General features: G+C 43.6%; 1 protein-coding gene across 16 annotated transcripts in view; it reads right to left on the minus strand.

The window, feature by feature from the left end:
• Positions 1 to 24,939, minus strand: part of LHFPL2 (lipoma HMGIC fusion partner-like 2) — a 177,568-nt gene that overhangs the window by 73,393 nt on the left and 79,236 nt on the right. For all 16 annotated transcript variants that reach the window (XM_021079510.1, XM_021079511.1, XM_021079527.1 and 13 more), the window contains 1 exon segment: positions 20,687 to 20,744. The gene's annotated coding sequence lies outside the window, so the exon portion shown is untranslated.

Raw genomic sequence — 24,939 nt, forward strand, 5'->3', positions numbered from 1 at the left:
GTGATACACTCGAGGAACTAGAGAAGCCGAGATATAATCTGGGAAAAACACCCAATGTTTTAAAACTCAAGACCTGTGCAAAGGTCACTACCATCTGCCTTAGCAACACTGCCTGATGCTACTGCTTCAAGAGTTCTAAATTTCGCCTGCAACAATAAAACAGTGAAGGAACTGTGAGCCATTAAACCCAGGCACAAACACACACTTCCAGAATTGCACATACCTTTTTAGTATCAGTACATGCTGTCCAGGTTAGACTGTTGGCTCCTTCTCTCCACATTCCTTTGTCTACCAATGAGGACCATCTACATGCAATGCTAAACTTCCACTTTATATGGAGCAATCCTGGAGTGGACTGATCATGAAGTTCTAACCATGACAAGACATTTTTCAAACGAGGTGTCCTTAGTACTCCACTTACCAAAACCATGAAGGGGGAAAACACATACACACACACACACACACTCACGGACTAACAGAGAGAAGCAACGTACTAGAACATTGAAGGACACAAACTCTAGCCACAGGGACCTATCCCTAGCGCCATTACTTTACCCATCCCTACTTCCCAACTGTGTGACCTTGGGGAGTTCCCACTGTGGTGCAGCGGAAATGATGCCCACTAAGAACCATGAGGTCGCGGGTTCGATCCCTGGCTTCACTCAGTGGGTTAAGGATCTGGCATTGGCATGAGCTGTGATGTAGTGGTAGACACAGCTCGGATCCTGTGTTGCTGTGGCATAGGCTGGCAGCAGTAGCTTGGCCTGGGAACCTCCACATGCCATGGGTGCGGCCCTCAATAGACAAAAAAAAAAAAAAAAAGAAAGAAAGAAAGAAAAAAGGAAAAGAAAACCTGTGTGACCTTAGGCAAATTATTCAATCTCAGAGCTTCAGTTTCCCCAGGTGTGACAGGGGGATGATAACAGAACCTATGTTTCCTTGCACAGAGGATGCATTTGAGCTACACTGTTCAGCAAATGGAAAGCTCTACATCATGGTAGCTTTCATCATGTGGCTTACATCAGGGCTTGCTGGGGCTTACTTAGGAACAACACAATCTGGCAAAATCACCTGCACAGATGACCAGAATTGGCCTCTTGTTCCCCCTGCCACTTAGAGATCAGAGTCTACATGTTCTGTTTATATTGACTAAGAGTTTCCTGATGACATCGTAGTTACCCAGAAACATCTATTTGCTTAGTTCTTTGCTTTCTGAAGCTTCCAAATGTCTGTGGATTGATCTATGCAGATCCCAGAAATGTAATCGTTACTCGCTTGGCTAAAGAGGCCTCTCGCTCTGTTTGTTTTTACTAGAAGTCAGTCCTCTGAACCTGCGGTTTGCAAACCTTTTTCAGAACATGGAACACTATTTGTCAAACAGAATCTGACAAGTAACCCCAGTTCTGTATATGAAACAGATCAAAGGAGAGCTGTGCTGATTAAAAAGTAAGAGGCTGACAAGAGCCACCTTGCTCCTGTCACTGCCAGTGAGACCCTAAAGTGCCCTCAGGAACTGGAGCACTCTGTGGACCCTACTAAGAAAAAAACTGATGCAAAATGCTCTTCCAACTCGGACCTCATGGCCCACAAATGCCACAGGCCTGACTGTGCAGAGCCTTACAGCAGAGCTCCAGCTTTTCATCTCTTGGCTTCATCGGTGACAGCAAAGTCAGAGACCCACAGAACCACGATGCCTTGCTTACGAGCCGTCCCTGACACAGCTGGGGTCTGCAGAGATATGCAGCCTTATTTTTCTCTGTTTTACTGAGATATATCAGCCCCCAAAAGAAAGGCCCCAGGACCACGGTCCACACTTCTGTGCCAGCTGTTGTGTATGATCAGGCTGTCACAGTTACCGGTATGTGGAGGGGCCAAGTTCCACTTAGAGTTTTTTTGCACCCATTAGGCCATGACATATAAACCAAGGCAAATGTAATCTTTTTTTTTTTTCTTTTTTTTTTTGCTTTGCTTTTTAAGGCTGCACTCACAGCACATGGAAGTTCCCAGGCTAGGGTCTGAATCGCAGCTGCAGCTGCCAGCCTATGCCACAGCCACAGCAATGCCAAATCCTTAACCCACTGAGTGAGGTCAAGGATCAAAGCTGCATATTCACAGAGACTGTGTGGGGTCCTAAAGCCACTGAGCCACAATGGGAACTCCTTTGTAATTTTTTTTCTCTCTCACCTGATCTAACAAAAACTCCAAAGAATTTTCAAATCGTTTTCAATGAAAATGACATTGTCAGCGTGCAATATCTACTTCTCACCGTGAAGTACCAGCACTGTTCACACACATGAAATGTAACACGAACAAAAAATCAAGAGATAAATCTGGAGTAGGGATCAGGATGCTGCAGCAGCTGGAGGAAGCCATCCCTCAGAAAGCACGGAGACCGGGAAGCAGGCCCTCCTCCTTGGCTTCGGGGCTGCTCAGCGGAAGCTGGATGAGACCTGGCTGTGGGAAGACGAGCGGGAGAGGGGACTCGTGCAGGGTGGTCTGAGGGAGACCAGCCAGGCGGGATGGGGCCCGCAGCCAACCGACAGAAGGTCCCAACCAATCATGAGCAAAGTACTTCCTCCGAAGCCAAAGCCGCCCCACCTCCCGAGGGAATGGCTGGAAGCCTCCCAGCCTGAGTCATTCGGAAACAGATTTTACAAAGCGCTCCAGAGATTCCCTGGGGGAACGATCCAGCCACGATAGAGGAAGAGGCTCAGGGACCAAGGAGGTCTTCTCCTGCTCCAGCTCCCATTCGCCACGGATCCGGATCCTCCTGCTTCTTCCCATCTCACTGTGGCCACGGTGGCGAAGGCGTGGCCGTCCCATCCTCCAGCCTGAGCCTCCTAAGGCCCAGGAAGAGCTGCTGACTCGGCCCGAGGCCTTCCAGCTTCAGTGAAGGAGTCTGCGGCCACAATGTCCACATCCATGGCTCCTCCTGGCCTAGGGGCCTTCGAGGACAGTGGCTGTCATGTCCCTGGACCCAGCGCTGCTGGTCCCGGGCCCTCCACCATCAGGCTGCGGCAAGGGTAGGCGCTCGAGCCTCCTCCCTTCCCACATCCCCCCCAGGGCCTGCTCTACACAGGCTCCTCCACATGTGCTATTCACATTTGTTCCACGGAGCCAGGGATAATTAAACCTGCTCTAGGACGGGAACACTGGCAAGATCTCACGTCCCCACAGCTGGTCAGCGGGTGCAGCAGATGCCTGCTGAAATCTCATTAATAAGCTGGAAGAATGAGGCCTTGGTGACACTGGTCACCTTCAGAGATGGCAGGCAGACCGCCCTCGGGAGAACATCACTGAGAGGGGGTGGGTGGGCGGCAGGTAACTTCTCCATCAGTTCTCTCACCTTCCCAAGGCAGCCTTAGCACCACCGCCCTGGACCACTCCTTCTGTGAGTAGGTGCTGCTCTCTGGTGCCATGAATCACATGCCGAACACATGAGGTTCCTGTTAACTATTCACATGACCCGGGTTTCCGGAAAAATCCCTGTCCAGAAATTTAGTTTTCAGCCACGAAAGCTTCATAGAAAGTATCTGATTAGATAAACAACCGTATTTTTTCTGTCTTGTTTCAAAGTTTCTGTCATGTGCTACTTCTTACATTAGTGTACCTGTTAGCCCTGGTGTGTAACAAAGCTCCTCACAGTTTAGTGGCTGACAACAACCGTGACTGGTGATGTCTCATGACTCTGTGGGTTTCCTGGGCTCCTTCTTTCACTGCTCTCAGTTGGGTCAGCAGTGCTGAAGGCCCTCGAAAGCTGCATTCACAAGTCTGGCAGCTAATGCCATCTGTGCACAGGCTGCTGGGGTGGGGTGAGGTAGAACCATGGCCCTCCTCCACCAGCCTCTCATCCTCTTGTAGGCTAGATGGGCTTCTCCCCACAGAGGTCTCAGGGCAAAGCCATCATAGGGCCAAAGCAGAAGCTGCCAGACCTTCCACAGATCTGGGCTCTGGAATTCGCACAATACTTGGGCGGCATCCATCACTCTAAGCAGGTCAGAAGGGCAGCCCAGATTCCAGGAGTTGGGATGTTTCCCAGTTTCAGTTGGGAAAAGCTAAAAAGGATATGTGACCATTTTAAACCTGAGATGAGATGTGTCATATCAGCATCTCCCCACTGTGTCAGTGTGGCAAAAGTCCTGGGAACTGATTTTAGGTGCTTTTAGATCAAAGGGGCCTCAGGACAAATGCTAAATCCTGTATGCCACCCTTGAAAAGCCACTGTATACTTTAGCATGTTAAAGTCTCTGAAAGGTGTGCCAAAAAAAAAAAAATCCTATTTAACTTTCTTTAGTGATGAACAACTATGTTTATTGAAGCTAAGGAAGATCACTTTCCTAAAACGCCATTCTGGAAAATGGGGTCAAATCTTGAATTTGGGGAACAATTCCAGTTTGGCATACTTTGAACTGATGTCTTTTGAAATGTCCCAGAAATGTCAAAATACCCTCTAAGATACGGAAGTGGCAGATACTACTACAAGGCCCGAGTTGAGGTTATAAAACTAAAGCCCACCGCTGTTGCCTCTCAAGTAATTAAACATGGAGAAACTTCTACTCAAAATCATCTTGATTATCCTTGAAAGCTTCCCTCAAGTTGCTTAAGCACAAATGTTTGGAGGGGGGGATCTTCATCTTCAGATATAATATTTTTGAGCATTGACAAAAGCCTTGATTCCTACAGAATCAGTATCAGGGTTCACTCCAACCTTCATAAACCTAACATTTAATAAAAACAACATAACCAAGAGTTTCCTTGTAATGCAATAGGTTAAGGATCTGGTATCACCACTGCAGTGGCTGGGGTCACTGTCGTGATGTAGGTTGAGTCCCTGACCAAGGAACTTCCACATGCCATGAGTACAGCCAAAAAAAAAAAAAAAAAAAAAAAAGAGAGAGAGAGAGAGAGAAAAGCCACCAAGAGCATAACCAATATTCTTCTGCAAGGGGCTGATGACCTACTCAAGAACTCCTCTACTTCTTATCTACTGGCCACCAATGTGTATCCAACTTTCTCCTCATTCACAAAGAAAAACCTCATCCATCCTCAAAACCAGGTTCCCCACTGACAGCTTTCAATAACTATGATATGGAAACAATCTAAGACTCTGGTCAGATGACTAGGATGGGCCAAATAGTGGGTGAAGATTCATGTGTGCAAGGCCAGGTCAAATCAAGATTTGGGGCTGTTAGGATGACAGCACTTACCACACCAGGCATAGCAAGAACAGTCTCCCCAAATTCAAGGATCAGACCCCTATCCCAGTCCCAGTAACATGGCAAAGAGAACCAGTGCAAAGTGTAGGCACACTGCAAACTGGATGCTAAACACAAAACTGGACAAATATCCCATTTATCTTTGTGTTTTCTCTTGTGCCAGGGAGAGTGACTGACAAAACGGTAGGAAAAAAAATGTGGATGCTTCTGACCACCGGATCATGCATTGATTATTCTTACATTCATGCACTAAAGGATAATGATTCACCCAAAGATACACAGCAGTCAGGGGCCAATTTACTAACCCAGACTCAAGAGGTCCTAACATTTCTTTCCTTGGTGTCAAATACTTTTAAATTTTTATCTTATGTTGTGATATCATCAAGGAAACATCTCCTGGAAGCTAAATGCAGTTTCAAAGGATGGAATAAAAGTGCATCTACAGAGGAATGGGGAATTCCATGGGAAAAAACACTCCATGAATGATAAAAGAGGAAGTAGAAATTCCTAAGGGAGATAGAATTGTGAGTACACTGGTCAGTCTAAAACATAAACAAGGTGACTGTTTAGGGGAATTCTCCAGCAAAGCCATCTGAACAGCCTTTTTTGAGAGTGAATGAACCAAGTGCCATTTTTAACTTAAGCACCCAGAGGCCACTCAGTCCAGGATTTGGTGCAACAGTTACTAGGCTGACCTTCCTCAGGGCTCCCAGAGATGCATCTGGGAGTCACTTTCAGCTCCTGCCCCTAATTCATTCTGAGAAACGTCCCTAAGACCCAGGGATCACAGTGCATTCTTTTCCCCTCTACCAACGTAGCTATTCCAACAGAAACAAAAGACAAAGATGATGACTAACGGATTTCACTGCTTAATGTAATACAAGAGAAAACCTAAAGCCAACTTAGGACTTCGTTCCTTTCCACAGCCCACATACCGAAGGATTCTAACAGCAGGTGTGACCCTCGAGCATGGCCACAAGCTCCAACACACTAATGCTTGGGTAGACAACTAGTGGAGAAAAGGGAAGGAATTAAGGGAAAATAAGCATAACTAATTCTATATACTAGTTGTTTCCAGAAATGGAGAACACTTGAGGCTGGGTGGACTGAGAGAAAATCCATGACAAATAGAAGATAAATAATACATTTTAAGCATAATACTGACCACTTGCATGAAGCATATCAATTTCCTCTTCAACAAGGCATCCACAGGTCATAGAGAGATCACTAATCAGCCACTCAGCACAAGACCTCGGTTTCACTACGAAGAGGCTGCACGGATGGGACTTTGAACCCCACAAAAGTCCCATAAAGTCCGTTCATCATCCTGCAACTAGGCTGTTTGTTTCTACCATGGCAGGATGTTTGATGGCAACATGGACACGAGCCAACAGAAATGGTTTGGCAGTAAGTGGTACACACCTGCTGACAGTAGTGTGGGAGACACATCACAGGCAGGAGCGAGGCCTTCAGGACTCTCACAGGTTGACTTCTGCCTGCACAACCTCACTGCACCTTGTCACACAAACCACACCCAGATGGCTGACGACGCTCTGCACCTTCACGCCCCCTGCCTTTGCCCTCACCTGTCTACCTCTTCTGCCATTCTTCCTCCTTTATCCCTGAGTCAAACCCAGTCATCTTGAAGGCCCAGCTCAAATGTCATGGCTCTGGGATGCCTTTCCAAACAGGAGAATTAATTGCTCCTCCCTCTGTCCTCAGTGTCATCAGTTTATCACAGTGGCAGCTACCTCTCTGCCTGTCTCAGGGCTGCACGGGGGGTAGGGGGTGGCAATTCTTTCAGGACAGAACACCCTCCTGATGGCCCACCATCATAAAACAAGTCTAAAGAATTAGATACCTGATAGCTTCAAGATCCTAACCCCTTCATGCCCTTCATGACACTTAGAGAATAGCCAACAGGATATCAGCATATATTTTCCATGTTAAGATGTATCATCAAGACTGTGGTGTAACAGAAAAGAATAGACAAACACATAGCAAGAGCAGGATTCTTGCTAAAGTCCATTAATAGCACAGGATTTCGCCTTTTTTCCTCCTCCAGGAATTTCCCCAAGTAATGAAGGTGGCCCTATTCACACTTGGCTGGCCACAGACTTCCGTCAGATTTTTGTTTTCTTCCAGATCTGAATGCATTGGAAAAAATATCGTAATTTCCTTGTGGGCCTAGCTAGAATTCTGTGGGCTGATCAGCTCTGAGGAAACCACAACCTTACAAGGAGTCCGGACAATCTGGCTGTTCCATCAGTTACTGGAACGGCTTATCAGCCTCTGTGACTGGGGCACGATGTGTCATTTTGGGAACAACATCTAGACCTCTCTCAGATTCGCTCTACAGCGTCCCTCCCCCATTGCAGGATCAGCGGCCGATTCAATTGTCGGCATCTTTTAAATTCACTCTGCCAGCTATCAGGTACTGATATGATTTAAGCACATTCTACCAACAATCTCCGCGGGTGTTTTGTTTCGGACCATCTGCGGCGTCTCTCAAGTGGATGCTGTTGGTCAAGGTTGAAGCCACGGACCCTGCAGACACGGTCGGAGCCCCACCCATGGGCGCCTCAGCCCTGCTCCTGCGCATGCGTACACTGAGAACCCAGCCCCTCCATCTGAGGGTTCTTTTTGGCACAGACCTTAAGGGCTGGTCTCAGGAGCAGCCGTGAGTGGTGAACCTGAGCTGGAGGAGACATATCCCAGCTTGGGAGGCACCTCAAGAGGATTCTGAAGAAAGTTTCCTCGAATTTACCAGGGATTGAGCAGCCCGCCCAAGCACACCTTTACTGGCTTGCTTCTCCTCCCCACCTCACGCAGCTATTCCCTTAAGAGTGCTTTCTAGGACTACTTCCCTGGTAACCTACTTGTGCTTGAATTCTTGCCCGTTTGGGGGGAACCGCATCTAAGAAAAGTACCAACAATGAAGCAACTTGAGGCTGAAAAGGGAAGGCAGAACCCTGGGGACACCCCGTGGTCAGGTGTAGTCAATATTCATAGTAAATTAAACACCATCACGGCACATTCATGCTGAAGAAGCTTTTCGTGTCTTGGTCATAAGGAGCCCGACAGCCTCAGGAAGCAAGCAGAGCTCTTAAATCTCTGGGAATTAGTGTATTATATGTGTTCTAAAGATTGGATTTCAGTGGCTGTTTCCAGCTTCCATGGTATTAAATTTCCTTTTATTCTTCCCAGCACCATATTTCCAATAAGCCCAGAAAAAACGTACCCCTGGGGAAGGATATTTTGCTATCTTAATAAAGTCTTTCAATCCTTAGGAGACAATTCACCATATTTTCATTCCTCAAAATATTAATTTTATTCCCTCCAAGAATCTTATGAAAATATTTGTGTTTCTTGCCTGAGTGCCCTGGGAGGTGGAGTTGAAAAACTAGCTAATAAAGGGTAATACTGATATTACAAAAAAACAATACATATGGAATATGGAAATAATTAAGATCCAAAGAAAAAAATCTCAAGCCATCAAGTCAAAAGCCCTCTAACCTGAGAGGAATGCTCAGGGCCTCTCATGTGACTAATATGTCTTTTTTTTTTTTTTTTGTCCTTTTAGGGCTGCACCCACAGAATATGGAGGTTCCCAGGCTAGGGGTTGAATCGGAGCTGTAACTGCCGGCCTACACCACAGCAACACCAGATCCAAGCCATGTCTGCAACCTACACCACAGCTCACGGTAACACCCAATCCTTAACCCACTGAGTGAGGCCAGGGATCAAACCCACAATGTCATGGTTCCTAGTAGGATTCATTTCCACTTCACCATGATGGGAACACTCCTCATTTGACTAATATGTGTTAGGCATTATTGAAGGTATACTTTGCTATAAACCAGTCAAGTAGGTGAAGAATTCAAGTCTCTCCAAAAGGTAAATTAATGGATGAGGATTTACTTCACACAAAGAATTACTAAATGTTCCATCACTATACCATGCCCTGCCACATATCTATTTTATTTCAGAGACACTTGATTTATTTCTTTTTAAAGATGGTATCCAATTGGGAAAGCAAATAATCATTCAGGAGTGAAGCCTGGACTAGGGCAGGAGGGAGAGGGGTGCAGATGAAGGGGTATGAAGAAGGGAGGAGTAACAGGACTTCATATAACCCATGGGATGATGGCCATGAGAGAAAAGCAGGGTCTCAGGATGCGACCCAGCTGTCTGGCGTGGAGCATGAAGTGGAGGTCTTTTTACCAGAACTGAGAATCCAGATCACAGGACCAGTCAGAGAAAAGAGTCCAGGGTCATTTGGGGCACAATGCATTCGAAGTGCCAGTGAGGCACCCGGGGGGAACCCCCAACAGGCAGGAGGCTACATAGATCTGCAGCCTAGAGGGGAGGTTTGGTCTGGGGTGGTCTGGCCTGAGGGCAGGGAGTGGGCTAGATAATTTAGACAATGCAAGGAGATGCAGGAGAGAAGGGGGTCAAGGCCTGCCTGGAAACAGGATGAGGGCATGCAAGATAAGTCAGCCCAGCAGCCTGAGAAGAAACACGAGCAGAAAAGAAACAGTGAAGAATCATGTCCATGGGTCGATGAACGCCTCATCATGAGTCAACACATTGTGTTTGTTATTATTCCTTGGTCAACAGGAGTTACACCACATCTGCCTTGACAGGACAGGATGCAGGGGGATGACAGATGCCCACAAGGTCTGGGTGAGGGACAATGATGCTCCTTGGGTAGAGGTGACTTCCCAGACTGTCACAACCAACGAGCCACATCACACCTTCTGAGTGTGTTCTCTTGGGCACATCCATGCCTGGGTTCTCCTCAAATATAGGGAGGCGTGCAATTAACTACCACTGAGAAGACACTGTGTGCAAAGTTATGCAATCTGATAAATCCTTCTAGGAAAATGGGGGGAAAAATCATACACATCACAACTGTTGCAAAGGACAGTGTCACCTGAAAAGGATATAATCACAAAAGAGAAAAAACACATGACTCTTCGTTTATTGACAACATTCAATTTCATGAGTAATAAAAAAAGTAAACATTAAAATGAGATGCCAGGAGTTCCTGTCGTGGCGCCGTGGTTAACGAATCCGACTAGGAACCATGAGGTTGCGGGTTCAGTCCCTGCCCTTGCTTAGTGGGTTGACGATCCGGTGTTGCCGTGAGCTGTGGTGTAGGTTGCAGACGTGGCTCGGATCCCGAGTTGCCGTGGCTCTGGTGTAGGCCGGAGACTACAGCTCCGATTAGACCCCTAGCCTGGGAACCTCCACATGCCGCGGGAGCGGCCCAAGAAATGGCAAAAAGACAAAAAAAAAAAAAAAAAAAAAAAAATGAGATGCCATTCTCGCTTCCTAAGCTGGCAAAGATTAAAGCTCTGATGATCTTTCAGGTGTGACAAACAAGCACCCTTCATCTGCCAGTGGAAACCCAACTTTCCTGGATATATTTTTTAAAGTAAGCAGATAGCTATAAAAGGACATTCAAAGTTTAAATTTAATGGTTTAGAAAAAAATTTTTTTAAGTAATATTAAATATATTATAAATGTATTAAAATTATTAAAGGTCAGAGGTTCCCTGGTGGTCTAGTGGTTAGGATTCAGCACTTTCACCACTGTGGCCTGGGTTCAAGCTGTGGTCTGGGAACTGAGATCCCACATCAATCTGCTACATGCAGTGACCAAAAAAGAAGGTAACATATATGACTCCTAGGGTTTCGCCCAAGTGACTTTCTCTGTAACTACTCTCATATCAAAATGCCTGACATGGAGCTCCCGTCACGGCACAGAGGAAATGAATCTGACTAGGAACCATGAGGTGGCGGGTTTGATCCCTGGCCTCGCTCAGGGGGTTAAGGATCTGGCATTGCCGTGAGCTATGCTGTAGGTTGCAGACGAGGCTTGGATCTGGCATTGCTGTGGCTGTGGCGTAGGCTGGCAGCTACAGCTCCAATTTGACCCCTAGCCCGGGAACCTCCATATGCCACGGGTGTGGCCTTAAAAAAAAGACAAAAGACAAAAAAAAAAAAAAATGCCTGACAGCTTTGAGAAGGGTAGACTTACATGTATGGAATGTGGGGTGTAAATGGTCAATAAACTGGCTACTCTGACCTTGAATAACAACACAAAGTCCATGAAAGCAGCTGACCATCATCCTCGGCTGTGTCTTTCCAATCCACAGTCGAGCCTTGAATAGGAGGAGAAAAATGGAGTGAACCTCAGTTTAATCAAGAATGAGAAAGAAGCAAGCAGAGAGAAATGAGGCAGTCCAGCCACAAGAGAGAAGCCAGTTCCTTCAGGTTAGTCACACTGGATTTCTAAGGTGGATTTGCACTCATATTTGTCTTCGTTAGCTGTGAGTTAACGACAGGAAGTGTCCATTTCCTAACACAACTTGGCTGTGTATATAGTATAACTTGGATCAAAATCAGGTACATTTTCAAGTCCATTTGAGCTTGCCAATTAGCTTTAAGAGATTTTCACAGGCTATTCTGGGCTGGTAACATGAGGCACAGAGATTGGGGGCCAGTCCCACCTTTACGCCCTCGCCCTGAATAGGTGAGTGGCTGGCCTGTGGATCAGAGGATGCTGATCAGGACAGGACCTCTCCATGACTAGTGGTCTCCCTTTTCCCCCCAGGGTGACAGCACAAGAGAGAGAAGATATTACAAACACTTTGTTTTGGTGACTGAATTAATCCAAAAGGAAAGGCAGATTAAAGCAATATTTAATTCAGAAGTCAACTTCTGTTAAAAAGCCATGATGAAATTTCAAAGAACAGAGAGAGTGTTTATGGGGGCAAGATCATGGAACTTCAGAGCTATATTACTGCCTTCTTTATTGATAAGCACGGGTTGCTATGGTTTGACACGTGAAATTACTTTTAAAAAGAGAGAAAGGAGTTCCCACTGTTGCATAGTGGGTTAAGAATCCAACTACAGTGGCTCAGGTCACTGCACAAATCTGATCCCTGGCCTGGTGCACTGGGTTAAAGGATCTGGCATTGCTAGCTACAGCTGCAACACAGGTCACAGCTGTGGCTTGGATTAAATCCCTGGCCCATATGCTGTGGGAGGAACCATTTAAAAAAAAAAAAAAAAGAGGAGTTCCCATCGTGGCACAGTAGTTAACGAATCCAACTAGGAACCATGAGGTTGTGGGTTCGATCCCTGGCCTCGCTCAGTGGGTTAAGGATTCAGCAATACCATGAGCTATGGGTCAGGGTTTAGGGTGCAGACACGGCTCGGATCCCGTGTTGCTGTGGCTGTGGCTGTGGCTGGCGTCTACAGCTCCGATTAGACCCCTAGCCTGAGAACCTCCATATGCCATGGGAAGCAGCCCTAGAAAAGGCAAAAGGACAAAAAAAAAAAAAAAAAAAGAATGCAAAAATAAAAATGTATGCAGCTATATTTACGTATATTAATAAGCTTCATATAAAAGTATAAATATATTTTATGGAGACAATGAGGGAGACACCTCTAACACGATCCCAGTGTATATTCATTCACCTGAGGTCAGTTCATCCCTTCCTTTCAAGGAACAATTTCAAGGGTGGACTGTTAAAGTAGAAAAGCTTTCTTCATGTAGGCTGGAATGAATAAGACAAGTACCAGATGGAAGCTAATCAATCTGCTGGAGGATTTGCAGCCAGGCTTTTTCATAGACTTAGACATTTGATCACAACAAAACTACAGGTTAATCAGGATGAGAGCCAGAACATCTTTGTGCACTACTTCCATCAGATGGAGGACCAGAATTCCCTCGGGAATCATCCAGCAGACAGAAACAGAACTGACAGAAAGACAGCCACCTCAATGCTGAGAAGAGTTCCTTTCAACATCAGGAAGCACGCATTCTTCTTCTTCTCCTTTTTTGTCTTTAAGGGTGGCACATGGAGGTTCCCAGACTAGGAGTCGAACTGGAGCTCTAGCTGCCGGCCTCTGCCACAGCCACAGCAATGAGGGATCTGCGACCTACACCACAGCTCACAGCAACACTGAATCCTTAGCCCACTGAGCGAGGCCAGGGATCGAACCCACATCCTCATGGATACTAGTCATGTTTGTTAACCAGTGAGCCATGATGGGAACTCCACATTCTTCTTTTTAAACCCCTGGCTTCACCTCCTCTCCCCAAAGCAGATGAACTTTTCCGACTTCTCCAAAGAACTGAGAATTCTCATGACATCAACTCCCTGTGCTTTAATCCTACTATGGCAACGCCACCCTCCTGCTGCCACAAAGCTGGCCCAGCGACGCCCACAGGCACCCCCGCCCTGGTACTGTACTTCATCAGTTAGCTGCTGTCCTCCCCTCCCCAGCCCTCATCGTTTCCTGCCACTGACACCTTCCCACCTGGGCTCCTGGCCTCTTGCCTGTCACTTGTGGTACCCTCTTAATGGTCAACTTCACCTCTCTGCTTAAAAGAACCTTCCTGGCCTCCCACATCTCAGTGGGTGATATTCAGATGCTCACTAGACTTACCACGGTGGTCACCTCAGAGTGTACTGACAAGATGACTCACTATGTTGTTTACTTGAGACTAACAACAACTGCACAACTTTTTCTCAGTTAAAAAAAGTAAAAGTAAAAAACAAACAAAAAACACAACCCCAAAGTAGCTGAATCTAATTTTATTCTCCCCAGCAATATCTGATATTTCATTCTCTTCCACGTTCTTGTTAGGACTTGCCCATTATCAGGCTTAAACATTTTTGCTTATCAGGTGGGGGTGAGTCCTATCTCTCAAGGGGGTTGTATGCACATTGCTCATGAGGTTGAGCAACCGTTCATTTCACTGGTTCCTTGTGGGTCCTCTTTATGAAGTGCCTGCTCAAGTATTTTGCCACCCTTTTCCACTCCTGGTTCTCCACTCCTGGATTTGTGTTTCAGTTGCTTGCCAGTCCTCCTTACTGAGTCACAGGAAATCTTTACAGAGCTCCTTTGTGAGTTTATGAGTGTTTCAGGGACCCAGAGTTATCAATTGTTTCCCATATGACTTACGTGCTTTGTTTCTTGTGTTTCCTTATCTCATGCTAATAAAGATATTTTTAAATATCAAAAAAAATAAACAGTTCATACTCCTAAAAGTCCTTTATAAATTGCAAGTTAAACTTAAACCCACTGTCACGCCTCCATTTGCTTAACATTTACTGATCATGGAACATGTGTGAGGCACTGTGCTGGGCAGCCTATAATGCAACCTGAAGTAGAGTCTCCTCAGAGTGTTACAGAACCAGGGCTACAGTTTAACCATTACTTGTCCTCCATCCATTCACTGACAGTCACTCTGCACCTACCATGCAGCAGACACTGTACTAGGGAGGCAGGATATCTGAAGATTCAGACCAGCCTTCAGGAGGTTTACAATCTACCAAGGGAAGCAACTTTTCATAGAAAGGGAAAAGAGAGTGCCCCTGGGGGAGCTAAGCCTCAGGACTCTCCTTCAGACAGGCACGGTGTCTCACCAGACTTCCTACCAGAAGACAATCTGTCAACATGCCAGGAGGAGAAACAGAAAAAGAACTGCATTCAGTTTAAGTCTTCAAAGCACTTAATTACTTTGATTTGCTTTGGTTAAGTCTTGTAAAAACACTGCTTATTTACACTTTATCATTTTTCCATCCAATTTACCCTCAGTAAAAGGAGAAGGCTATTACATTCTCTCTTACTAAGTGCTTCCTCTATCCAATTAACTACTTCCAAGCTGCTGATGGAAGAGAATTCTCTGCCCTAATAGTGGAACTTAAAAACCTCAATGTCATAATAAAACTCTCAGCAAAGGAAAAGCCACTATTCTTTAGCTAAAGATTCTTCATGAAATTTCATAATGGTTTCTATCGAATATATAAATATCAGTCCTGCTTCATTCCTGGACAGAGCTTACCATACTGCAATGCAAACTCATTCTTTCACTCAGTCTGGAAAAGTATGAGGGTGGCAAAGTCTTGGTTATGTTTATTATACAAAAGAGTGCAGGTGTCAAGATCAAGTACCTACAATGCAAGAACTGTGACAAGGAAAGTAATGAGTGTTTGTTGGTACCAATTTCACAGGAACAAAATCAGGGAAGTTAGGAAACCTCATTATCATTATTCCATAACATAGCCAGGACTCAAACCCAGACCACTACTGATTCTGAATCAAACACACTCTTCCTCCATCTCTGAGAATACACTTACATGTCACCCAGGGCATGAATGCAAAACAAAATACTGATAACTAATGGTATTATCTTCTCATGTTTCACACATACGCTGGCTACAACCAAACACTAAGCCATCAATTATTCCCGTAGGAATATATCTCTGTATCTCTGGTATTACAGTAGGAAGAAGTGCTTATCCCAAACTCCTAATTTATCCCCCTCTCCCCTTCCCCTTTGGTAACCATAAGTTTGTTTTCTATGTCTGTGGCTTGATTTCTATTTTGTAAATAAGTTTATTTGTATCATTTTTTTAGATTCCACATATAAGTGATACCACAGTGTATTTGTCTTTCTCTGTCAGGTTCACTTCACTTAGTAGATAATCTCTAGATCCATTCATGTTGCTGCAAATGGCATTGTTTCCTTCTTTTTTATGGCTGAGTAATATTAGGAGTGTGGGATTAACATATATCCATATCCACCACTATACATAAAATAGATAACCAACACTGACTCTATCCTGTTCCACTGATCTATATTTCTATCTTTGTGCCAGTACCATACAGTTTGGTTTGTTTTGTTTTGTTTTTCTAACTTTATTTTTTTTTTCTTTTTTTTTTTTTTTCTTTTTGCCTTTCCTAGGGCTGCACCTGCTGCACATGGAGGTTCCCAGGCTAGGGGTCGAATCAGAGCTGCAGCCACCAGCCTACGCCAGAGCCACAGCAACACCAGATCCAAGCTGCGTCTGCGACCTACACCACGGCTCACAGCAACACCGGATCCTTAATTGACCTACATAGCACAAAGGGAACCCTACTCAATATTTTGTAACAACCTATAAGGAAAAAGAATCTGAAAAAGAATACATTTAAGTATATATATATAAAAGCTATATCACTATGCTGTACACCTAATACTAACACAACACTGTAAATCCATTATACTTCAATTTTTAAAAGAGTGAGTGCTATTCACTACAGATAATGAAAAGTCATTTTCTGCTGAATGAAAGTTCCTAAATTAATCTCTTGGGGTACGGCAAAATGTGACCTGGGGAACAAGGTATCTGCATCAGGTATCAGAGCCAACAATTATCAAAGCAGGATATTCGGCTGAAAAATGGTGTTTGGTTCATATCCTGGTGGCTGGCAGTGCTTCTCTGAGTACATTTCATCGGAAAACTGAGTGAAGAGACAATAGCAACATTTAAAAGGAGCCTCAGGCTGTACTGCATATTTTTAGGTAACATATCTACTATGTGCCTTTTCTTTTTCTTTCCAATCTTGAGTATTTTAGGGAATTCCTCTACACTTGCTAAACAGTAGACTGTTAAAAAAAACCTTAAAATAAGGAAAAAAAAAAAAAAAAGGCACTCGTAATCTGCCTAGTCTATTGGAAAAACGTATACTTAACAAATTAGAAATTATCCAATTCTTTTAAGGATTGTCTAGAGTAGCACTGTCCAGCAGAATTATATGAGTCATGTACATAATTTTAAAATTTTAGGAGCAACATTAAAAAGGCAAAAAAAAAATTTAATAATATATTTAATTCAAAATATCCAAAACACGGGAGTTCCCATTGTGGCTCAGTGGTAACAAGCCCGACTAGTATCCACGAGGATGCAGGTTCAATCCCTGGCCTTACTCAGTGGTTTAAGGATCTGGCATTGTCATGAAAGAAAAAAAAAAAAAAATCCAAAATTTTATCATTTCCACATAGAACCAATTTTTTAAAATTAACATTTTTTCTAATACTAACACTTCAAAATCTGCTGTGTATTTTTTTTTTTTTTGGTCTTTTTGGTCTTTTTAGGGCTGCTCCAGTGGCATATGGAGGTTCCCAGGCTAGGGGTCCAATCAGAGCTGTAGCTGCCAGCCTACACCACAGCCACAGCAACTCGGGATCTGAGCTGCATCTGTGACCCACACCACAGCTCATGGCAATGCCGGATCCTTAACCCACTGAGGGAGGGCAGGGATTGAACCCGCAACCTCATGGTTCCTATTGGATTCGTTTCCACTGTGCCATGACAGGGACTCCCTGCTGTGTATTTTGAACTTACAGAATATCTCAACTCAGGCACTAAATTTTCATCAGAAATACATGTTCTGATTTAAACTTTATAAAATTTACAGTTGAAAAGTAGATCTATATGCTCAAGTCGTCCCAAGCATAGGTACGTTTTCCAATAACTGAATAGCTAAATTTTAAATGAACTAAAATTAAAATAAAAAATTCAGTGCTCAGTCCCACTAGCCATTTTTCAAGTGCTCAACAGCCATGGGTGGGCAATGGCCACCATACTGGACAACCCAAGAGTTTTCACTTGGCTTATCTGGTCAGTTCTTCTAAGAATCCCCCCAGATGGGAAAAGATGTGTTGCTTCGTGAAGACAGTCCAGGACAACTAACTCCCAATGGTCTACCATTCTGATGAGTGAGTCCCACCTGGCAGGATATGGTTCCTCTTGGTTTATTCAGCACAAAGACGATTTTCTCTGGTCTAAACTAACATAATAGAAAAGGAAGTTCAGTAAAGCCAAAGCTCACATTCGAGAGATTTTAAAACCATAGATACTCTTTTGAGTCTGATTCTATCTCCCTTTCAAAAACATCCTGGCAAATTTCTTGGCCCATTTCTGGAGCTGCACTAGGTCCTAGTTCCACATGCCCCACTCTACACTAGCACATTATTTAATCTCACAGCGATCTGAGGAGATGGCTGAGAGCCAGAGAGGGTGTTGCTCATTTGTTCAAGGTCACACACCTAATTAAAGGTGCAGAGCTAGGATGCAAGCCCAGCAAGTCTTGGAATAAAAAAAAAGCCTGCCATTAGAAGCCCCCCAATTCTAACCACACACCCTCAACTCTCAGCTCTTCACAATTCTCACGAGTAGGTAGGGCAGGGCCTCTACTCCGTAACCAATGCCTTTTCCAAGATACATGGTGTCAGGAGCAGGAAGTGGGTATCTGTCGCCTACTATGTACCACACACATTGGCATCTTTGCCTTGTTCAGTCTTCCAAACCCCCATGAAGGAAGGGGCATCCATACATAAGAGAAGGGAGCTCCATCAGGTAGAGAATCCTTGCCTCAGGTCACACAGCCAACTGGCGAAATAGCTGGAATTCCAACCCCGGTGTGCGTCCAGCCAAGGTGGAGCCTCAGCCTAGGACCTCCTGACAAGACTCTCCCCAAACCACTACGGCTCTCTCTGCTCAAGAGAAACCTTCCAACAAGCTGATATTACGTGAGTCACTCTATACAATAGAAACTAGGATCAGATTTCTTTGCAATTCAGATGCTATCATCAGAGTGGCTGTTCTTGTATGTGACTTGGGAAAGTTTTAAATTGCATTTATATGGGATGAATTCACAATTTAAAAAAAAGATACAGAAGATGGTGGTTTTATCCAGTTAAGTCTCAAAGGCAGGATTTCAAGGGCAAATAGGACTTAGCTCCTGGAGGTGCAGGCAAAATGGAATTGGCTTTTCCCCAGAGCTGGATTAAGTGGGCCCACCTGGCAGTGATCCAAGGGGGACAACTCATGACGGGGGACTAAATCATCACTGGAATACACTGGAAATACGGAGCCAGTTAACTAGTGGTGCACCCGATTCCTTGTGTAACAGCCAAATGTCGTCGGACCTGTTTCCACTCAAGCAGACAATGCCTCTGAGTAGAAATCAACACACTCCTCGTGGGCACAGGCCTGTCTCCATTGAGAATATTTTGCCTGTAGAGCTGTATGAGTAAAAGCAGGCCTCCCCACCAACCCCAATGCCACCTGGCTGGCGGGCCGCTGGAATTCTGGATCAGAACAGTGCATGGCAGACTGTTATTACCAGCCAAGTTTGAAACACGTTTAGGAACACCTGGTTCAGAAAATCACACATAATAAATCCCTATTTTCGACATTCAGGAAGAGGCTTTTTTTTTTTTTAATTTAATAGTCTTTATTAATAGAAACTCAGTTTCTCCCACCCCCACTAAATAAGTATGGAGTAGACATTTAAAGATGATCAGTCTGAAAAGGCACCAATGCTTAGCCTCTTCAGGACACCCACAAGCCTCAGTCAGCTTGGCCTGGCTCTCCTATGAGCAGAACTTTGCTCAAATAACTTCATAACTCACAAGTGCTTACAGTTAAAAAAAAAAAAAAGAAAAAGGCATTAAAACAAGGCAAAGCAAGCTCCCTTATCTAACCCAAGCAGTAGTCATTTGAACAACTGAAGAACATCTGGGAAATCAATAATTCGATTAAGGACATGAGAGCGAATTTTCCTTCCCCAGAAATCTGTAGACTAAAAAGATTCTCCTTTCTAAATAGGAAATGGTATATGTGAATACTCTCCAAATCCCCTGAACATGGCAGATCCTCCAGGACAGGGTGTCAGTCAGTTCCAAATACATTCCATGCACTGGCTCCCTTGGCCGGAGCCACAACCTCAAGTTCATAACAAGAACAAGGCTCCTACAGGACCAGCTTGAACAGGTCTCTCCCTTTTGAGAAACAGAGTTGGATCAAACTCTTTTGGGACAATTATTTAACTTTCCACTGCCCTGATTTTCCTGACTGCATACTGTAGAAGTTACTCACACCCGATTACTGTTACTAGTATTTCCCCAAAGTGACCTTTATAAATTAAAATCTATAAGCTTTTTAGATATAGATTTATATTAATAATATATTATATGATATATTATATCATATAATATATAATTATATAATGTAAACATATAATAAATAATATTTCTATTAAATAATAGAGAAAATGTTTATATTAAATAAAATTTATATTAAATAATATAAATTATATATTTAATCTATAATTAAATAATTATAGATTAATTATAAATCATCTAGTAGTCAACTGTTTTCAATTTTTATTTAGGCAATTCTCCTACCTGAGCTGTCATCAAGTATGAAAATTGGATAATTTCAACTGGCCATCTCTACTTCATAACAAAGGCTGAATGGTCCACAGAGAAGCTCAAAAGGTGAGACAACTTAAAACCTGCTGTGCCCATTAGAAAGAGTTCCAAAACTTCTTTATGAATGGTGACAGAACAAACCATGTCAAAACTGAAGCATGGAAATTACAGCATTAAACTTAATACCATTTTTGAAACACTACAGGATCCTTAAGGACAACTGCATTGTATCCATCAACGTGGTGTTTCCAGCCAAAAACAAAAACCAAAAAACACTAGTGTTTATCCTGCAGGGTCCAGAAGTCTAAAACACTCCACCTCTTTCAAGAAGCAAGATGCCACCCACCTGGAAAAGGTTTCCAAAGAATCACTGACAATTAAGGCATCTGATTTCACTGACTCACCTATTATAGCTGCAGGAATGCTAGGAAGTCTCAATGAACAACTTCAGAAAAACGCCACCTGGAGAAAGAAAGTGAACAAAACATTATTTTTAATATACAAGGAAGACTTACCAAGCAATTTTGTGTCTCATTAAAATACACGATATTTCAAATATTGGTCCCCAGTCTGCATGTAAGTTCCGCCTGCATTACAATGTAGCCTTGCCTTCCCGGGAACACGGATGCACTCACGCAAGGTCTGCACCACTGATGAACCGGAAGAAATACGAGGGCCGTGAGGCATGTGCAGCCCACGAAAATGCACCTTACCACATCCTCTCCTGTCCCCTTGCCAAGAGACCAGCTTGAAAATACGATCCGTGACCCTGAAGGCACCGTATGAACAAACATAAAAGCCTCAAATAATCCAGAGACACTTTATGAGATGAAATATATCACTGCAAATGAGGAGTTTATCCAGGCAGCACTTTATGCCCTTTTCAGTGACTTTGCTAACTTTTTTCTAAGATAAATTCACTAAGATGTCAAAGACTGGAGAAAGGGGGTAAATGGTTATTAAAACTCTAATGGGGTAAACAGAGGAATCAAGAAGAATTCCTTTAAGGAAAATCGAAACAGCTTTTGGTGTTCTCAAAGTCTTTAGGTAACCTTGGGAAATTATAAGCCTATTAATACAGGTCACAAAACTGACCCAAATGTCTGTTCAGCATTGCTTTGAAATACTAAATATAAGTGGGACAAATTTCTAATATAAAATATCATTGCTGTCATTTGTTGGGATCTATTATGCACCTAGAATTGTGTGGCATCAGATTATAACCTTTCCAGACAGGCGCTATGTCCACTAACAGATGAGGAAGCAGATAGAAAAACAGAAACATTTCCCAAGCATCACATAGATGCAGGGCTTCCAAATCATGCTGTTTTCACTCTGCCAGTGGCCCATGAAAGCACCCCTTTTACTCTATTTAGTCTATTCATCACCTTCCTAAATAGAAATCTGAGGTTCCTTAATGCAAAAGTTTGGAAAGGCAACTGACTAGCAGATAAAATTAACTTGTACTTTTCCCTGCCGTGGCTCAGCGGTAATGAACCTGACTAGTATCCATGAGGATGCAGCTTTGATCCCTGCCCTCACTCAGTGGGTTAAGAATCTGGCGCTGCCCTGAGCAGTGGTGTAGGTCACAAACGTGGCTTGGATCTTGTGTTGCTGTGGCTATGGTGTAGGCTGGTAGCTACAGCTCTGATTTGATACCTAGCCTGGGAATTTCCATTACACCACGGGTGCAGCCCTAAAAAGACCCCCCCCACCCGCCACCAAAAAAATGTTTAGCCTAATCATGCCATTTAAGACTGTAAAGCAATATAGTACATGAGTAAAAATTTATATCCAGGAGTTCTCTTGTGTTGCAGAAGGTTAAAAGATCCAGTGCTATCACTGCAGCTATGCTGTGGTGGAATGGGTTTGAGCCCTAGCCTGGGAACTTCCACATGGCGTGGATGAGGCCGAAAAATAATAATAATAATAATAATAACCCCCCAAAACCTCTTCTAAGTTAATTACTAGTTAAATCCTATGCCTTTCCCACAGTTTCATTTTACCCTTTTAGAAAACATCATGAGAAGGCATGATCGCTGTTTTTATCTGGAAAGGGCTTCCGTGGAACAAGCGGCTAGAATACTATGGATGGGTCTGTTATGAGTTCTTGATTAATGTCTCATTACCTCCTAAAATTAAATGGCCACAAAAATACTTGAATTACCACAGTTCAGAATCAAAGATAACATTTAAAAAATCTCTTTTATATGTAACACAGCAAAGCTCTGGACAGTTAAGATAGATCTTGAGACTCTAACAACAACAGAGAAGGCAGGGTCGAATCCTGATTTCCACCTATGGTTTTCCGAAGTCACAATGCCTGGAAAATCATCTCCTAGAGTATATAAATTTGGCCTAAGGTTGGTTGGAAATTAGTTTTCAGTATTTCTGACAACCAAGTCACATCTTGTGAAACCACCAAAGTGATCAGAAAGATAAACCATGCCAATCCTCCTACTGAATTTGGTTGATCAGATGGGGTTTTTTTGCAAGATATTTATTTTAAATGATTTTTATTTTTTCCATTATAGTTGGTTTACAGTGTTCTGTCAGTTTTATACCATGCAGCAAGGTGACCCGGTCGCACATACATATTATATATACACTCTTTTTCTCACATTCTCCTCCATCCTGCTCCATCACAAGTGACTAGATAGAGTTCCCAGCGCTATACAGCAGGATCTCACTGCTTATGCATTCCAAAGCAACAGTTTGCATCTATTAACCCCAGACTCCCAGTTCATCCCACTCCCACCCCTTCCCCCTTGGCAACTACAAGTCTATTGTCCAAGTCATGAGCTTCTTTTCTGTGGAAAGGGTTTATTTGTGCAGTATATTTGATTCCAGAAATGAGTGATATGGCTGATCAGATGTTACAGTTGCTTTTATTTTTTTAAAGCCATTTCAAAAAAAAAAATACAGTAGACTACAAATATATCAAATCACAGAGCCCTCAAAAGTTCATAAAAATTGCAATGTACTAGGCACTAACTGTAAGGCACTATTTTATACACCTCATGGAGATTAACCCATTTATCTGTCACAAAATCCCTGAAGGAGGTCCTAACTAGTACTATACCCATTTTAAAGACGAAGCAGGCACAGAGAAGTGAAAAGACTTTTTCAAGAGTTACATGACTTATAAGAAGTGAAAATTCAAATCTATATACATTATCATATCTAATCCTAACAACTACACGAGGCAGGCAGGGCAAAAAATCTTAGCCCCATTTTAAATCTAAGGGAAACTGCCATTCTGAAGAGTAAAGACTGATTTGCCAAAGTCACTCTGCTAGTCATTAATAGAGTCCAGAAGAGAAACCAGGGCATCTAACTCTAATGCCAGTGCTGCTTTTTTATTGGCTTATTTTTATTTTACATTCTGTACATCAGTCTCTCAACTCCATGTGGAGAGTGGGTTCTGCCTTTAATCTCTGAGAAGACGCTTCAGGGTCCTTCCCTGATTTGTGGCAACTATAAAAACATCAAGTGCAGCATCACAAAGGCATTATCATGCTGCCATGTCACCATTTCTCCATGTGCTAATGTTTTTCACTTACTGGTTGTTATAAAAATTAGAAATATCTTTCTTATCATTCTTTAGTCTTCATTTTTGTAGATGAGTAGTCTGCTTAGTTATTTAAATGAGTCACCGCTGAATAAATACAAGTACTATTTCTTCTAGCAAGTATTCCAAAAAAATTTTTTTGAGTTCCCATTGTGGCCAACAGGTAAAGAACCTGACTAGTATCCATGAGGATGAGGGTTCGATCCCTGGCCTCGCTCAGTGGGTTAAGGATCCAGTGTAGCCACAAGCAGTGGTATAGCCTGCAGAAGCGGCTTGATCTGGTGTTGATGTGGCTATGGTGTAGGCTGGCATGTACAGCTCCAATTTGACTGCAGCCCAGAAACTTTCGTATGCCACAGGCATGGCCGTAGAAAGCCAAAAAAAAAAAAAAAAAAAAAAATTTAAAACACCCTATTTTCGCACATTAAGGAGTTAAAAAGCTTTTGCTTCCCATTCATCCCCATTTGGTTCCCTGCCCTGGGGTTCCACTTCCGGAGATCAGGAGGAGAAACAATAGCTGCCTTTAGTGCTGGGAGCACAGCGCCCATGTGACAGGCCCCAGCTCTTATTTATTGCATTGAATTGCCAAAAACAGGAAGCTGAGTTTAAGACCCCTTTCTCAGTTATAAATTTCTACGACTTGACATGCACTGATTTGAATTGTTTCATGTTACTCTGTAAAACTAGAAGCAAGAAGTGTAAATTATCTTGGAAGTTGGGGGGATAGATTTCAGCTCAACTGAAGAAAGAATGTCATAATAAACAGTTGTCCCACCGAGGTCTAGGTTGCCTCTGGGTGGGTGATGAGGCAGCTGCCTGGGATCACAGATGCTGTACAAGGGGAAAGTCTCAGCAACTGTCCTCTAACAGGAAGAGGCATTTCACAAACCCCACGATACCGTGTGGTCACCATGTCCACTCTTGGTGGATGGGAGCTCCCGTGGCAGAGCACTGCACAGGTTACATGACATTTTGCAATGCATTTTCTCATTTGATCCACGCGAGGAGTGGGGGGTAGCTGGAGTCGGGGTGGAGCAGACATCATTTATTATTCCCATTTTACAGACTGGGAATTTGAACAACTTA

Source organism: Sus scrofa, chromosome 2 (assembly GCF_000003025.6).
Source record: "Sus scrofa isolate TJ Tabasco breed Duroc chromosome 2, Sscrofa11.1, whole genome shotgun sequence".
NCBI lineage: Eukaryota > Metazoa > Chordata > Mammalia > Artiodactyla > Suidae > Sus > Sus scrofa.